Here is a 14,596-nt window from a genome sequence, read left to right as displayed (position 1 = left end):
TCATTTCTATAAGAGCAATGTGCATGGAAAAGAAAAGTAAATAGCTATATCATTCACAAGTTTTTCAAAAGCACAAAAAAAATAAAAAAATAAGTGCTAACATTCTAGCGCTTAAGTGAGAAGTTCATGTGACAATCAAAACTATCAATGATTTGACTTTTTCATAAGGACAGATAAGTCAGACAATGCAGGTCATTGCTGCTGAATGCACTGAATTTATATTTATGATGATGCATTACTTTATATTAAGGGTTTGAAGTCTTTTCAAGACACAGTGAATGTTGACTCAATGTATGTTCAGTAGGGTTGTAACGATATGAGATTTTTATGGTATGATGATAACTGCCTCAGAAAATAACACGGTTTCATGGTATAGGGTATTAAACAGTCAATTATAATTATCATCAGTTAAAATGACTATTAAATGAATGAAAAGTTTTTCTTTGTTGAACAAACGCTTTATTATAACAAACTTGAAACCATTTGTTTTGTTTATTCAAATTATTCAATAATCAGAAATTTAATAATTGATTATGGATTAGATCAGTGGTTCCCAAACTTTTTAGAGTGGAGTACCCCCTGAGGCATTTACCATCCTTCTGCGTACCCCCTCTCTTCCACTTAGACTGCACCTTTTCCATTAAGGAACAATATTTGCCCCCTAAATTGACTTTCCAGTGCATTTTTTTATCTTTATAAATACCTTTACAACATTAATAATGTTTTAAATAAAAAAAAAAAGTTCAATAGAGAAATATGCAATGATAAAACTTGAAAAGTGATTCTTTTAAATACTAAAACCGCCAGTAGATGGCGGAAAGTCACTGTCTTAATGCATGAGTCATCGAGTCGTTCGTTCAACGAAGCAAGTGGCTGTATAGAGTTCCTTAGGGATGACGTGTTTTTGTAGACAAAACCCGGAAGCGAGTTAGCATTTTAGGACATCCGGTTCCATCGCCCCGAAGTCAATGAGTTTTTTGAATGGGTTTTTGCTAAATTGCCTGAAATAAGGTCTGTGGTTAACAAAGCCTCTAAATATTTTCATGTTTTGATCTATGACATAAAACACACCAGTTATAACCCGCTTGTGATTTTTTAAACCTTTATTGTGTCTTAAAAACAGCGGTTGCTAACAAATTGCTAAAAGGGACTGACAGCATTTCTCATGAAAAGGTGGATAAGTATTCATACACAGCGCAGATCATAATCAGCGAGCATGTTTTTAAATAAAGTTGTTTTCAAAATAAAGTTTGAGGAAGCTTGGTGGTGGTGACGTTGATCCACGACTATGGTGTGCTGTAGTCCGTTTATAGACTACTGTTAGCTTTTTATATCTGACGACTTTATTTAGGCTTCAAAATGTATAAATGTTGTGTTAACTTGTAAAGATTATCTTGATAGACAAAACGTGTAAGTGTCATAATCCTTTGTTAAACACAGAGCTTATTTTTTTGTGATTTTCCAAAAGTCTATGGGAAAAATGCATAGGATTTTGATCGAGGGAACCCGTGCGCTGCTAACTTCCGGGCTGGCCTACAAAAACACGTCATCCCTGAGGTACTCTATTTATGAATGAATCATTGAATCACGAACAATTCGTTCAAAGCAGCAGATTCGTTCACGGAACACTGCTGTGTGTTGTAGTTCTGCTGTGGCTTCCACTGGAGCTATTATTTCGTTGCAAAATAGAGCAAATACTGACAATCTTGTGAAGAACATCACTTAATATTACCCTTTTGTTTGTTGAAATGTTGTATAAAATCAATATCACATTTGCAATCGTGTGGATATTTGGATTTGCATTCTTGCTCATATAATATTATCAATATTAAAAACAAGAACTCACAAAAGGTATGTTTTTGTATCAAGAGTTTGAATCTTAAATTGATCTCTATGCACCTTTTGTGCCAGGCTATTTGTTCAAGTGCTACATCTACAGGTATGTTGTTGAGAACGGCAGTAATGTAGCGCGATTTGCTCAGGCAGCAGACTCTGCACGCAACCTGCACCCATATGCACGTTGCTTATGTAGAAATGGACGCTGTCAGATTTGACCGCAAAAGATGTGGTATTTTGATTGGATGTATTTATGTATTCATGCATTTATGGCATTGTGCCTGTTAGAAAATATATGCTCGGTTTTAATGTTATTTTAAGGTGGGGAAGAATTAAGTGAACGGCAACATTCGGCATTTTGTTCACGTACCCCCTCTGTCACCTCACGTACCCCCAGGGGTACATGTACCCCAGTTTGGGAACCGCTGGATTAGATTAACTTATTTTTATCATTAATAATTTATTAAAATTAAGAATAATAGAGCCCTATGAAATGTATTTTATTCAGAATTTTTCTTTTTATGATTTAATACAATATATTATATTTATACAATATATTATCAAAAACGGTGGTAATGAAATGAACACATAAAACTAACAATTTAATTAATGTTTTAAAATGTAATCAAATGAAAATTTAACAACTTTTATCCTTTTACTTTTTGGCAAAGTGCTGCACAACAGATTTACTAAATTAAAACAATGGACAAAAAATTGTTTTCCTTAAATAATGTTTAAATAAATTGTATTGTTATTATTATTATTTTGAGATGTACTTTCTATTGTACAATAGTAATATATTTCTTCAAGTTAAACCAAACTATTCTTTTGGCAGGTTGTAGTGAAGACCTTTGAGTTTCAGGGTGTATTTGACAATGTTTTTTCTCAAATAAAATGATGAAATGCTCATTAAAAGGCACCTATTATGCCCATTTTTACAAGATGTAATTTAAGTCTCAGGTGTCAACAACAACAAAGCTGGAGAATCTCACGCAGCCAATATGGCGATTATCAGTAACGGTGTTCAGCCTTACATCAGGGCTGTGACGGTCAGTATGACAACCGCGCCACCGCGGTCGTGTAGTGTCACCGGCGGTAGTGTGACGTATATATATATATATATATATATATATATATATATATATATATATATATATATATATACACACAGGTGCTGGTCATATAATTAGAATATGAAAAAGTTCATTTTTTTATTGTAAATTATTTTAAAAAATGAAACTTTCATATATTCTAGATTCCCTACATGTAAAGTAAAACATTTCAAAAGCTTTTTTTTTTAAATTTGTTGATTAGAGCGTACAGCTAATGAAAGTCCAAAATCCAGTATCTCAAAATATTAGAATATTTACATTTGAGTTTCATTAAATGACCATCCCTACAGTATAAATTCCGGGTATCTTTTGTTCTTTGAAACCACACTAATGGGGAAGACTGCTGACTTGGCAATGGTCCAGGAGACAATCATTGACACCCTCCACAAAGAGAGTAAGTCACAGAAGGTCATTACTGAATGGGGTGGCTGTTTACAGAGTGATGTATCAAAGCATATTAAATGCAAAGTTGACTGGAAGGAAGAAATTGGGTAGGCAAAGGTGCACAAGCAACAGGGATGACTGCAAGCTTGAGAATACTGTCAAGTAAAGCCAATTCAAACACTTGGGAGAGCTTCACATTGAGTAGAATGAAGCCGGAGTCAGCGCATCAAGAGTCACCACACTCAGACATCTTCAGGAAAAGGACTACCAAGCCACTTCTGAACCAGAGACAACGTCAGAAGCATCTTACCTGGGCTAAGGAGAAAAAGAACTGGACAGTGAACAGTGGTCGAAAGTCCTCTTTTCAGATAAAAGTAAATTTTGCATTTCATGTTGAAATCATGGTCTCAGAGTCTGAAGGAAGACTGGAGAGGCACAGAATCCAAGCTGCTTGAAGTCTACTGTGAAGTTTCTGAAGTCAATAATGATTTGGGGGGGCCGTGACGTCTGCTGGTGTTGGTCCATTGTGTTTTATCAAGTGCAAAGTCAATGCAGCCATCTTCCAGGAGATTTTGGAGCACTTTATGCTTCCATCTGCTGACAAGCTTTATGGAGATGCTGATTTCCTTTTCCAGCAGGACTTTAGCATCTGCCCACAGTGCAAAAACCACTTCCAAGTGGTTTGCTGACCATGATATTACTGTGCTTTATTGGCCAGCCAATATGCCTGACCTGAATCTATGGGATATTTTCAAGAGAAAGATGAGAAACAGTCGATCCAACAATATACAGATGATCTGAAGGCTCAATAGTGCCTCAGCAGTGCCACAGGCTGATCACTTCCATGCCACACTTCACTGATGCAGTAATTTGTGCTAGGAGCAAGTCATTTGCTGTAATATGTCCTGCCGATCAAGTATTGAGTGCACAAAAGAACATACTTTAAAGAACTTGAACTTTTCTGTTTTGCAAATCCATTTTTTGATTGATCTTAGGAAATATTCTAATATTTTGAAATACTGGATTTTGGACTTTCATGAGCTGTACGCTCTAATCATCAAAATTAAAAAAAAAAACTTTTGAAATGTTTTACTTTACATGTAGGGAATCTAGAATATATGAAAGTTTCATTTTTAAAAATAATTTATAATAAAAAAAATGAACTTTTTGATGATATTCTAATTATATGACCAGCACCTGTATATATATATATATATATATATCTGAGGTCGCGTTGACCGGAATTTTTTTTTTTTGCAGTCACGGAAAAAATCTGAAGCCAGTCCGTCATTTTGACAGATTACTGAAGCTGATGTAGCTTGTAAATGTAATTCCCACCCATCCAGTTGGTGGTGAGTGCGCTCCAGTGTGTCTGCAGAGCGCAAATTCAGTCTCCAGAATAAAATGATGTGTTTGATTACACACAGGCGAGCACCCAGTTTAAGTCGTTTTCATTTTAAATGGTTAGTTTTGTTATTTTTCTTGCTGACTATCAAGTTTATGGTCAACGAATGGCTTTTCTGAGGTATAATGTTACGTGACACCAGCGGTTGTTGGTGATTTCCCGCCGCGGTAATAAAAAATTGCCACTTCACAGCCCTAGTTACAACTTTTGGAATGCAACTGGACGTTTCTGAATGGTCAGTGGATAAATTTATGTAGTTGCTGTGGAGTTGATTCAACTCATCGACTAGCATGTGCCATCATGTTAATCTTTTGTGCAAATCCAGCGTTGAATTGACCCTCGTAGGTGAAGCAGTCCGGCGTAAAATGACGGCATGGCAACAACACTCTACTACAACAACTCCTCTTAGCAGCCCAACATGGCCTCACCCCCTTTGTTGCGTGTTCTCAGGGGCAGGGTTTATGTAAATTTTAGGGTTAGTGATGTCACTAACCTTGGAAGAAGCTCGTTGTAGTCCCTACTAGCCATTTGTTTGTAGCCTTAACTTTGCAGATGTTGTTTATGCTCTAACATCACAGACTAACTAAAGTTAAAAAAGTGAAATCATAATCAACCACCCCTTTAAGATTTCTGCTATATTCCTTTAAAAAAAAGTATGTAGTACTTAAATATAAAGACATGCATCTGACTGTCTATTTCAGATACATATGAAAATATGTACACAGCACTCATCCTCAGAATTGTTGGATAAATACTGAGTCTGTGTAATTTCTTTGGCAAGGGTTCTCACAACATTGTGATGGTTCATCATCATAAATCTTGCTGCTCTTCTCAGAATATCACTTTTGCCTCCCTGTACAGAACTTAAGAGGCTCTCTGCCAGTCACTAATATTCTCTGGCCACTCTGCAGCCATATTTACAAGAGCACAGTCACAAGGTCACGACATACACACATCAATTCAAAATGCCCCAGACCTTCGCCAACCTGTGGAAATCAGTCTGTCTCCTACTGGAACACGGATCCCACCGCAGTTCCTGCTGCCAGTAGAGCAGTACAATTCCAACAAAGCTCTTTTTTCGTTCTACTCTTTCAAAGAGCACGAATCAATACAGCATGCACTACACACTGCTCCCACAAAGGCCGAAATATATGTAAACTTTTGTTTTACACGCAGTGTCTTTGGAAACAACTTCAAATAGAGCACACTTCAAACACTAGGCCCCCACAAGTCTTTGATCTGATTCTGAATGTGGTAAAGTTATGTTGCATTAAATTTTAAAAAGTGGACTTAAAAAACAGGAGACTAGTGGGAAAACCTGTACAGAAGTGGAAGAAGAAAAAAGTTGTATTCAACAAGAGAACAGTATAAAGTTCATTAATGCACAATGTTTCTGAAGAAGCCAAACAATCGATTGCTGCTCTCGAATCCCTCAAAAGATAATGCGGGATTTCAGTAAACATGACACAAATAGAATGATTCTCGAGGTCAAAAGAAATGCAACTTAATGACTAACAAATCTAAAGGTTGGAGAAAGCTTTCAAAGGCTTTTGGAAAAGTACAGAAGAATGAAACAACCCAGAGAAGAGAAAGATTTATTGCGTACGTGGAGTTTAAGTTTGATGGGAAATGGCAAAGTCAGCTAAAACAGGGTACATGTACACTTATATTAGTGTCAGTAGGTCTGGGAACAAATAACCTCGAAAACAGAATACATGTGATTTTCTCTGGCTTTACATAAAAAGTCAAATGTCCAAATGTGATTTCTAAAGATGGGAATTGTAAATAATTTAATGATTTTGGATCTATTCTATATTATGATATTATGACATAATATGATTAGACTTCTATATGAGTATGAATATTTGGGAGAATAGAAATGCAATTCTATTCCAATAATGTGTACAATGCCATTCAAAAGTTTGACATCAGTAAGATTTTTTAAAAGAAAATAATAAATTTATTCAGCAATGATGAATGAAATTGATCAAAAGTGACAGTAAAGACACTTACAATCAGTGCTGTAGGCAAGATTTTATAATCACAGAGGTACCAAATTTGAGCTATAGGGGGGTTTGTTTCCCCACGAAAATTTGTATTTCTCTGATCTACATGTGCATGTTAAGACGTTTGAAGGCCAAAAAAAAAAAAAAAGGAAAATAACATTTCATGGTTTAAGCAGAACAACTGTTCTCAACATTAATAAAAATAAGAAATCTTTCTTCAGCACCAAATCAGCATATTAAAATTATTTCTGATGGATGTGACACTGAAGACTGGAGTAATGGCTGAAAATTCATCTTTGCCATCAAAGAAATAAATTACATTTTAAAATATCATAGAATAGAAAACAGTTATTTTATTGTAGTAAGACTTCATAATATTACAGTTTTTAATGTGTTTTGATCAAATATATGCAGCCTTGGTGATAAGAGACTTCTTTCAAATACAACAACAACAACAAAAAAATCTTTCAGACCACAAACTTTTGAACGGTACTGTGCAAAATATGTGTTTAGACAGTCTCTTAAAATGACTTTTCACAGTCTTGCTAGAGGTGGCATACATGCAATCCAATAATTGCCATTAACTGTATATTGAACAACAATACTAAAATACTCTGAATTGTTCATTCAGGAATCTGACTACCAGTTGCGCTCAATAGCAGTGTTGTCATACCAAAGAATAAATAATGTGGGAAACTATGTCAGAGTATTCTGTTAGTATGCAGTGAAAGGATGCATGCGTGAGAACAGAACGTTAAATGAACAGAGTATCATTTGGTTATTATACTATATATAGTAGAAAGGAATAATAAATATGAATAAAAATGGTCTATTAGTCTAAAGTTAACCTAAATTTAATCAATTGTTTTTATTAACAATATTGTTGCCTATGAACTATCTTAAAAACTCTAAATGCTGGAATCTTTTTTTTCAAAGAAAATTCATGAGATCACTTTCTTCATCATTGTAAGTGACAACTGTTAACATATTAGAGAATAATTGAGTTTAGAGGTGGGTCTATATTTGGGGTGGGGATCACTTCCATTAGAGCATGATTAAATAATGATAAGCTGGTGAATTTTTACTGTGGCATCACAGTGAAAGGAGCCCATGACCCACTTAAAGCCTTCACATCTGATACAGACCCACCCTTTGATAGTTCTCTCTATGCAGACACTATTTGACAGTTACTTTCGCCTCTCCATCACTTCTTCTTCCTTCTTTGCCCCCTCCGAAGAGTATGTGGATTCAATAAAGGACATGCAGATCTGTGGTCAAAGGTGAATGTGACTGAGTGATGTCTCCTATAATCTATCGGACATGTTATTCCAGAGGAGGATATGAGGTGGACCTCATGAAACATTTATCTGGGAAGAGTGGCTGAGGAGAGATATAGAGGAAAACAGAGATGACAAAATTCACAGAAATTACGTTGATGAATACCTGGAAGTGTTATATATTTCAAAAGCGACCAATAATGGAATGCGGCACATGATATACTTGTGTACAATGAGGTGGAAGACAAAATAGAATAAAGCATTCAAGGTGAGATGTCAAACTACAATAATGGGCCAATCATTGATTATAAAGCTTTATGAGGATCTAAAAAATCAGTAGTTCATACAATAGATCCTATTTAAACCCCTTCCCGGGCTCTCATTTTCACTAATGCGCACACAAGCAGGTATCTACATGCGCCTCTGTGCTGCTGCATTGAGTTAAACATATTCTGGAAGCTTAGAAAGGCTTTGTGAGTTCTAACTCTTAACACAAAGCCCTCAGGCTGAGATCTTGCACAAAGCACTTAAGCTGCCTGTGTTCATGGCGCACTGTGCCAGTGCTGTGCCGTCTACAGAGGACATGCTACTACCTACTAGAGGACCAGTTCATTCTTCCTGCGATTCCTGCATCAATAACACACAATCTTTTACACAGAGACTAGCAGTGGCCATGAACCACAAGGTTATCATATTGTCAGTCAGGGCTTTTCTTGAAATTATCTGCGAGGACGTGCTTTTTGTTTTATGACCACCATTTCTTTGAATAATCATTCAAGGTTGAAATGCTCATGCAAAACTATCTAAACTATATCTGAGTCTGACACAACATTCTCTTGACAGTCAGCCAAGTTCACTTCGCAATCTGTTTCTGCTCCAAACTAAACGAGTGACAACAGAAAGGGCGAAACATGCTATTTTATTAAATCTGACAATCTCTTCAAGTGAGCACAATGGCGGGGGATCATGGGAAAACGCTCTGGCTTTGTCATAAGTTACAGTGAGTCTGGACAATCTCTGGGCTTAGATGACCGGCAAAGTGTAAGGACTGATAAAAAACAGAGCCCGGACGATTAGCTTAATTTATACTTGGCCATCTGAAGGATCCATCAGACTATTATCCTCTCTCCATTCTTATGGCGGTGCTGTAACGTCCAGTACAGGCTAAATGGCAAGGAGACATCAATGAGGTTTATGTAGGGGCCAGACATTTTAGAGGTCAATTTTCTAATTCCATTCAATGAACTTCATTTTTAGACGCTGGTTAAAAGCCTGGAAGCCAGTTGAAACATTTAAAGTGCAATTCCACCTCAACAATAAGGGTCAGGTTTGGGTCATTATCTGGTGAGGAAGAGCGTGAAATATTTCTGAGCTGACCTCCATCTAGATTAAAGTATTCCCATTTGAGAGCAATGATGAGGAGAGGAAGAAGAGAAAAAACTGACACTCTTTAGAGTACTTTCATACTATGTTACATCCAGTATGTTGGCAATGTCCTTTGACCCATATGTCCTTTAAACTGTGACAAACTAACAACAATTGCAAAAATACTTCACTTCTGGTGGTATAATTTAGCCATGATGAGCAATTTTATTGGTACCATTAGCACTTAACACTTGAAAAGAGTGGCCTGGGTTACAGTTCTCTGCCATTTAAAAAAAAATTAAATGCTGTTTTTTTTTGTTTGTTTATTTATTTTATTTTTTTCAAAAATAAAGTTCTTGAATCTGATGACTCCATCTCCTGTGGCCTTATGGGATAGCTAGGTCAAACGCATTTGATTAGCATACTGTGAAGCATATTGGGTCACTGTACCACTTGTTCAGGAAAAATCACTACATTTCAGGGAAATCTGATGATCTGCTGGAAACTGCGTTCTCACAATATAATAGAGATAAAATTAATTTAAAAAAATGCTTTGACTACAAACAGTCATTCCATTACTGTGATCGTACAGATTTTACAGTTCAGTACTGAAAACGGCTTGAATCCAAGATTTTGATCTCTGTCCTCAGCATGCCCCATCCAGGTCCACCTCCACCTATATCCGTTCTCACTCCCTCAATCTCTTTCTCTCTTGACTCGGTAGACGCTTACCCCCCCCCCCCTTTTAGCCCACACAGGGTTGATCAGCTGGAGGAAATCAAGCCCCACTCTACATTTCCTCTCAACTGATTAAGATAAACTGCTTTTCAGCCATGGTTACCCCCGACCAATCAATTAAAGCAATCAATTAAAGGCCTGCCGGCTGAGCCTTTGGTAATTGAGGGTTGAATAAACATAGGCCTCTGATACCCATGTTAAAGCAATAACAAAGCCAGAGCCATGAAAGGCGCTTGAAAAATGTAATTTTTGGGATTTGAATAAGCCGCTATTGTAAAACATCTAAAAGGGGGTGGGAGTCACTTGGCTCTGTCCTTTTTAATTTTTTTCCCCTCTGTATTTCTAAGCGTTGCCTGGAATAGCACCTCAGGATGTTAAATATTGAATCTAATCGTCTTTACAGCCTTTACAATTTTGCTAAGAACACAATTTTTAAAAACTGCTAGCGTTATTCAAACATGTGCAATGTGCCAGTGAATTTTCCAGTGAACACTGGGCAGAATGAACAGACTCTTTGGCCAGTCTTGGGTGTGTGGTCACAGTCAGCCATAAGCACTTGGGTTAGTGAGTGTACGGTTTCACTAATTCAATCACGACATTTATCCTGGCTGAACTCAGCAGTCCAGTCAAAGGAAAAATTGAAGGAAAAAAAACTTTTCCCTTTTTAAACCACAAGTTTTTGAAGGAACAAGACAGGTACACTTGTCCATAGTGAGTTTTAACAATACTTAAGAAAGCGTCTCTGATCACCATTAGGTTTAACTTATATCGACAGCTTCTTGTAAATCTAAGGACACTTGACATTCACAACAAACAGTTTAAGAGAATACATCCACAAGATCCAAGACAACTCACTAATACAGTAGACTTCCCTCATTTATTAGTCTTTAACAAGCGTCTTTTAGCTTTTTATGATACGGTTTTTTACTTGTGGGAAGCCTTATAATGTTGAGGCTGTACGTTTGGTTTGAATTAGTCAGCTTTTTTGAGGTTTGCTGACTGGGACTCCTCTGGATTTTTCTCGGAAAGGTGGTGGGCGAATGAACGGTTGACACGACATGCTTTTATATCTTTCCAGGCCGTTTTTTTATATTCTTAATCAAATAGAACATTAGAATCTACATTAGTTTACCATCTTCTTATTCAGTTAGGTAAAAACTGCAGCTCAGGAATTCATATTATTCCAAGAAAAGAGATAAATCAGACACAGGATATAAAATATTGTCAAAGTAGTGCATATGACTTGAACACTTTGAAGCGATTTTTCTATTTAAATAATTTCAATCACTTTTTATTGTTTTTCTGTTAAAAAGCTCTTGTTAATATTTTAATTATAGCGGTGTAACAATATATCATGTCACAATACAATACAAAAATTGTGGATAGTGACAATATGTGTTGTGTATAGTTCACCCAAAATGAAAATAACTGTGAGAAAAAATTCAAAAAAATTAAAGTTTTAGTGTCAGTACTACATTAAACTACTACATATAATGTTGAATATAATGTATAATAATCTAGTGGGGGAATATTTGTGGGTTCTGATAATGTCAAATGTCTTATGTTACCAGTAAAGAGTATCCTACATTATTTTAAATATATCTAGTCAGTGACAGAGTGCAAACATATTCATCTAAAATAAATCTGTGCATTGGGTTACCAGCACCCAATGCACAGATTTATTTTAGATGAATATCTAGTCCAAACCTATTCATTTCCACTCCCAATGTAAAACCAAATTTAACATTTTAATCAACAGTACATTTTTTAACCTTTTACCATATGTCTTGGAGTATCACAATAATATCGTATCGTGAGTTCAGTATCGTGATATGTGGGTCATTGACGAATAAGGCTTTTAAAAGTGTAAAAAAAAAAAAACATAATGGAGATATAATTCATTTTGAAGTTTTATTAAGGGTAACAATGAGATTATGTGGTTTTTATAATCAATTAACACTGCTTTTGTAATTTTTTACAAGATGGACAAAATTTGTCACCATAAAAGTAATTTGGTTTAACCAAAATTTCGGTTTTACCGAATGACACTTTTAGTTATACTGAATGACGATATTTTCAAACAATGCTAACAGACTGATATCTAACTATCTAGATAGTTAGCTTGCTAGCTAGCTAACAAAAGGACAATCAAACATTTTATATTTAGTACAAGTTTTTGAAATATTACAACATTTTCCATGTTGTATAGCGGTTGTACCAAATGACCTTTGCAGGTATCTGAATGATGTCACATCCTGTCACATGATACTGACCACATGACTTGATCCAAAATGGTCCCTTTATATTGGTTACTCCGAATGACATAATGAAATTCATTTTTCCAGACATATCTTCTCATAACAAAGCAACGACTTGCATAATTTTAATACCATTTTGCACTATGTTGATATATGATGTTATAAAATCATGCCAGAATAAAAAATACATGCATTTATTACATTTTAAGATGTTTTAATCACAAATGAAATGGCTGTATTGGCCTTTGGACGGTTAAACCGAATGACACTTTTGACACTTCAAAATCTTTAAAATACCTTTATACGTAGGAAAATATAATTAAAACCTTTTGGATTCAATAAATTCAAGATCTAGTCGTACTACCTTACATACTTTGGATGTCATATCTTTGTTTTTTATTATTATTAAGGCCTTTGGACAAAAAAATGACTCGTCACGTCATTGACCCATGTATCGAATCGTGACATGAGGGTATCGTTACACCACTATTTAATTATATCATGATTTTGGATACATTTGATAAATTATAAATTCTGACCCATCTACTATTACTGTCCTAAAGTGTAATACAAAATCCTTCAATGTAATATTAAAATTAATCAATAATAAAAAGTAAACTGCATAAAATTTGGGACTAAAAATAATATATTTTTAAATCATATAAATCACAGAGACTAATTAATACATGTAATCTAAGGTTTGACTTCAGTAAACTAATGGGCAGAAATGAGTATTTTACCTTTATAGAATATATTTCTATATAAAATGTAGTGCATAAAAAGTATTGTAGCAAATCAGCTGCATGACATTACACATATGGTACAATATTTAGTTTCCTTTAGTTTTTTTTTTTTTCCAACCGCCCTAATTACATAAACACAAAATAATCTCAACCTCCTTTCCTTTTTTTTTTGCAGTGTGCTATTCTGGAGGACACAATGTCAGTCAGAGAGTCTGAAAGCCATGCGTCCTATGGTAAAAATGACAGGCATGATGGCTTTTCATTGAAATGGTGTAGATATGTATACATGACCCCTCTTTATAAAGAGGTCAGCCATTTACATGCCAGTACTGACAGGGTAAAAATCAGAGCCTGGGCTCCTCCTGAAATATGTCTCAATGTTTTGATCACTCCCAGCAGGGGGATTCCCAGCCTGAAACCAACAACTGGACATGTGATGGGACAGCCCGTTTTGTCAAGACAAGATAAATTGAGATGGAAAAAGCGAGAGAGAGAGAGAGACTTCCTCTGTACTGTATCAGATCCACATACACAACATCAACATCATTTATAGCATCATTTAACCTTTCCTTTGTGCTCAGGGACACTGAAGCAATTAACAAACAAGTGGGACATCCATTACACAACTCCCAAACCTGAGGGAGCAGAAACCCCTGGGGTTGCATCCAAACAACTCAGACTAACAAAACACAGAGAGAAAGAGATTAATACACATCAAATCAAATTTCTTACTGTTTTGTTTACCTTTTGATGTCTCTTTTGTCTTATTCATCTTCATGTTATAAATCGTACAGAACAAAAGCATAATATAATCAATTTTTTATCACAGCGATTTACTCTGAATGCTATAAAAAGCCTTTAAAAATACATGCCATTGAAATATAGGATTATAAATGACGGCATACAAAGTATAGTTGCTGGAAAGTACATGCCTGTATATAATTATCATTCCACTACAGTACCTGTGTACGTCTGTTACATGATCTGTTACAAAACAAGACGTACAAGCCCCTCACTCCTGACACCTCATTCTTCCGCCCCCCGTGTTGCTGCGGCCCATAAATAATGAAAGCACACTGCTTTTGCAGAGATTGAAGTTTGTAACCTACTGCTACAATCCCGGCTCAGCGCGGAGAACACCATCGGGGCTTGGCATCCAACAAGGTCCATATTGACCCACGACCTCCACTGAGCGCTGCCACGCACACACACACACAAAAGAGTGTGTGTGGCAACCTGGACATTTCGCTCTGAAAGAGAGTTTACTTCCAAATAAATAGTTAATGCAGCATACCTGTTTTGATAAAATAATTCATTGACGCAGAGTAACATCTGTAATAACTAAGTAGATGCCACGTTTGGAGAAAAACAAATTCAAGGCTGATCAATAGAGGCCTTGGGGGTTTATTTACTGTACCCTGATCAAGGCTGTGAGATTAGTATAGGTATAGTGTAAATAGGACCGTGCACCC

At 35.9% G+C, this 14,596-nt stretch overlaps 1 protein-coding gene across 2 annotated transcripts in view; it reads right to left on the bottom strand.

Moving 5' to 3' along the window:
• LOC127515288 (vitamin D 25-hydroxylase) overlaps positions 1-14,374 on the bottom strand; it is a 140,395-nt gene extending 126,021 nt beyond the window's left edge. Inside the window, exon 1 of one of the 2 annotated variants that reach the window (XM_051898769.1) lies at positions 14,234-14,374. The gene's annotated coding sequence lies outside the window, so the exon portion shown is untranslated. The remainder of the gene's footprint in view (positions 1-14,233) is intronic. The other variant, XM_051898771.1, reaches the window with a different exon arrangement.
• Between the last annotated feature and the right edge of the window lie 222 nt (positions 14,375-14,596).

Source organism: Ctenopharyngodon idella, chromosome 7 (genome assembly GCF_019924925.1).
Source record: "Ctenopharyngodon idella isolate HZGC_01 chromosome 7, HZGC01, whole genome shotgun sequence".
Taxonomy (NCBI): Eukaryota; Metazoa; Chordata; class Actinopteri; order Cypriniformes; family Xenocyprididae; genus Ctenopharyngodon; species Ctenopharyngodon idella.
The sequence above is the reverse complement of the archived record's forward strand: the minus strand, read 5'-3'. Positions and strand labels throughout refer to the sequence as shown.